We start from the raw sequence: 4,568 nt of genomic DNA on the forward strand, positions 1-4,568 counted from the left end.
GTGAATGTAATGTTAGGTCTGCCATATTTAATTTCCCTGAAATTAAAGGGTAAAAATATTGGCAAATTCTATTAATGAAAATAAGGGGACTGCCTGCTGGCATTTAATTAGTTCAAAGATGAGATTGGGTTACTTTGCAATTGCAATTATGACCATCAATGGAAAAAAAATATGTTAAATAGAAAAAGGATATGTTGCAACTACAAGCCCCAGGAAATTCAATTCAAGATTATACATAAATTACAAACTACACCATATCAAAGGAGCAAATATGATAAAGACTGCTCTGGTAAATGTCTAAAATGTAAGGAAAACGTGGGTACATATGTGCATCTAATGTGGCTCTGTCCAGCAATCCAAACATTTTGGGTGGAAGTTAAGAACCACATTTCTATTATAACAGGGCTAAGTATCGAACTAGATCCCTTACAATGTATCCTGGGTTTACACCCAACGACACCTGAATTAAATAGATTTAAGAGAATCCTGAGTGTGTGTACAGTATGGTACTGTGCTAGATTGTCAATACTACAATGTTGGATTGAGGATGTTGTTCCATCTGTATCAAGTTGGCTCCACAATGTTCTACAACTGCTCTGAACGGCTCACACATGTTCTTCATGGAGACATGGATGGATTTTTCTTAGTTTGGGGCCCAGTTGTGGAATACATGGGAGGAGAATACGCAGAAATATTATCAAGGGTTTTTGCAAATTAAGGAACCATTCCTGTTAAGTACAAAGGTTTTATGATTTCGAAGACTATATGTATACATATATAAGTAGTAAGAATAAGATGATGTATGGACGTATGCATGTATAATGTATGTAGGTATGTCTGTGTTAGTCTATCCATGTATATGTGAGTCATGTATCAGTTTGTGCAAAAATGAAGAAAAGAAATGATTGAAAGAAAGAGATTGTGTTACAGTGAATTAGTGCAGTAGCCTATACTACTGTATTCGGTCTGTGAAAATAATGAATGGTAGACTCTATAATGTAATGGCATTATGTGCCCTGGAGCATAAACGCACAAGAAAAAAGAAAATGTCTCAGGAAACTGAATGCCTGTGGCAACTTGAATCTTATGATAGGGTACTCTGCCAGTCTGCCTATACATTATGTGTAATTATCTCTCTCTCTCTCTCTCTCTCTCTCTCTCTCTCTCTCTCTCTCTCTCTCTCTCTCTCTGGGCCATGGGTAAATATCCCCCCTTATTTTAACTAGTTTGTGGGGCGGGCAAACATCTCATTTCTCTTTGGTGTCTTGAGCTAAAGGGTTTTGGAACCACGTGGTCTACATTATGTGTCACGCGGAGAGCACTGAATATTTTTTACATAACCTGAAATACTGTACCTCTGAGCTGGGGTTTGCTAGCTCAGTTTAATGCTGCTCATCAACAACATAAACACTAGTATGGGGTCATTGGACCGTTTATTGTCTAACTGCAGCCAGACATTCATCACACAAGAGCAGGGGTCAGTGCCAGCTGGGGCAGATTTATGCTCATACTTACAGTGGTAGTGAGGCCCCAGAACATATCTGGAGAAAATGTATAGATATTAAATAATGTTCCCATGGGCACTTAGTTGGAGGGGTCCACAGCTCTGTGCTGTGCTGTCTGAATGTGTGCGTGTGTGCGTGCGTGCGTGCGTGCGTGCATGTGTGTGGTGTGGATCCTTAACTATGCGATTGTAAAAGCTGCATACAAATCATTGGCTGTAGGGTGCAGACGTGCCCGCTTTGTGACGGAAGGTTGCGGGTTCGATCTCCTGAGCGGGAAGCTGAAATAATTAAAACAAATGAAAAATGGAAATTGCAAGAACATCTTCATCCTTTTTATGTTTCTGCAGTGGGAGGAATGGGCTTTAGGGTTAGGGTTAGGGTTATATGCATATTATTATGGTTATATGCATGTAACCTTATTTCCAGTAGATTATGCTGTTCATCTTATGTTATTGTCTCCACCAGGCCGAAGGCATGGGGAGAGAGTATGTTTTGCACTACGTCCGTCCGTCCGTGTGTCCGTCCGTCTGTCCGTGTGTCCGTGAACAGCTAATCTCTGGCACCGTTGGCTTGATCGCAGCCATACTCTGCACACACACTCCCTGAATGCCAGAGCTGAACCTCTGCCCCAAAGTTTTCACATTGGCATGTTATAGCGCCACTAGGAGGCCGCTTTGTGCAAAACAAAGGTTTTGACAGTACACCTACCATATTTTGTCCAAACATCACGCAAATTGGTACACAGTCTCTCTAGAGCCATTCAACGAAACATGTCTTTCAGATTTTTCAGACTCCATCCTGATTGGCTTCCAAAGTTTGCAGGAGTGCTCCCAAACAAAATGCTGCAAATCATGAACACATCGTGTGATTTCTGTGAGATTTTGCATGCACAATACCACTAGGCCGAGGAAGAAATGCCACTTGAATATTTTCAACTCAGTCTCATGGTGATGCTATAACTGGCCGATTTGTATTTTTACCTATAACTGCACGGATCTGTAAAACCTTGGTATGCACAAATTGCACACTCCCTAGAGGCCAAGGAAAAACCTTTTTTTCACATCTGCTCTTTATAGCGCCACCAGGAGGCCGACATATGTAAAACACATTTTCTAATATTACTCCTTCAGATTTTATCAAAATTTCACGCAAATCGGTACACATGCTCTCCATAGTCATGTGATCATGTGATTTGTTTGATTTCTCATAATTATCCATCCTGATTGGCTAAGACTGGCTTCTAAAGTTTTCAGGAGTAGCCTGTTTTGTACCCGTTTTGTACAAATCGCCACAACTACTCAATGCAGCGACCGATTGCGGTGAAACTGACGTGTTAGCGTGTTCCTTCCACACGCTACGTCCAACCAGGGAAACTCCCCCCTGTCAGGTGTAAAGGAGCAACTTGGACACTCAGGCATGAAGGAAGCATGAGTTCAAGTCCGTTGCTCTCCCCATGTCCCCCATATATGGGGACTAGGTTGGCGGAGGGTGTGTAGTGCCCAGGATCACATTAGATATTGACACGGGTGAAAAATGGGTTACAAAATCGTGGGATAAAAATTATATAAAAAGGAAAAAGAAAATCACTACTGATGATGTCACCAGTGGTAATTGTCAAGGTATTATTATACTGGCTCAGTTACAGACGTTGCAGCCAGCCAATAGTAATGTTCGCACAACCGGATGGGATGTCATTGAGGAGAGCCCGTATTGTCACTAGTCAAGTGTAATTGACAGCAGCACATCGGGCATGTTATGGTTAGTTCATTCATTCTGCTATCCTGTTCAGTGTTCCAATTATAAACCGGTACTCCTGTGGAGTTCTGATAAACGTGTCTATCGAGTTTATTTGATGGTAATTGGTATTGTAACTGTCCACAGCCCAGGCTCTGAGACACAGGGCGTAGACGGAAATGACACAGCACCATTTAATGAGCATTAGTGAGGACCAAATATATGACAAGGATGGTCATTAGCGCACACTGACTGAATTTACTGTAGCATTCTGTCCGCCACAAATTGTGTCCATTTTCCGAAGTGATGCTGGGGTAGAATGGTGAGAGCTGGCAAAGAGGTGGTTGGTTGGCAGGAGAAACCGGCAGTGTTTTTCAGAGAGACCAATATGTAAATCCCCTCAGATTGGCTCTCCAGTCCAGTAGCATAATTACAATTGGCCAAAGACATACTGGCAAGTAATTTGGACCTCTATAGAGCGTCGCAGTCCCGCCCCCTCGAGAGACCCGGAAAATAAATCCCTGTTCATTTTCCTCATAGACTTTTCAGAAAGTATTTATTTAAAGACGTTTACGCCGCGGACAAAGCCAACTCTTGTCGTGACAAATCATGACAATAAACACAATGTTTTGGGCCAAACAAAGAATTAGAAAGTAGAAAGATTATTTGTTTGGTCCAAAATATTGTGTTTGTTGTCATGATTTGTCACGACTCGAGTTGGCTTCGTATGACGCTTAAAAGGTCTTTAAATAAATAGGCTACTTTATGAAATGTCTATGGGAAAAATGCATTGGGATTCATTTCCTGGGCCTGGCATCGTCATGAAAGGGGGCGGGACTGCGACGCTCTATACAAAACAAATTTACAGAGAAAGGTGACCTTTGTTTCAAAGCCCACAATAAATCCCTGTGTTGTGTGCATCTACTATTTCTTAAACATTTTGTAACATTTTTGCCTGTAATGACATTGTATTGCAACTGTCCACAGCTCACCTCTGAGTCACAAAGTAGACGGAAATGGTATAGCACCACCATCTTATAATGAGCATTAGTGAGGACCACCTGATATATGACAAGGTTGAAAATGGGTGAAGTGAAGTCTTCCTTTAAGCTTGACCGTGGCCCAATTGATAGGCCTGTGTGGTTTACATTGAATTACACCATGTTTTGCAATTTGCACATAGAGGACAAATTAACATAATATTCCCTCACTTCTCAGTCAGTCTTCCTCCCAATGGACTCTAGTAAAGAGGATGTAAATGGCAAGTCATTTAGACTAATACAAAACCAATTTACAGAGACACAAGGTGACTTTTTGTTTCAAATTAAG

Source organism: Electrona antarctica (genome assembly GCF_951216825.1).
Source record: "Electrona antarctica genome assembly, chromosome: 14".
NCBI classification, from domain to species: domain Eukaryota; kingdom Metazoa; phylum Chordata; class Actinopteri; order Myctophiformes; family Myctophidae; genus Electrona; species Electrona antarctica.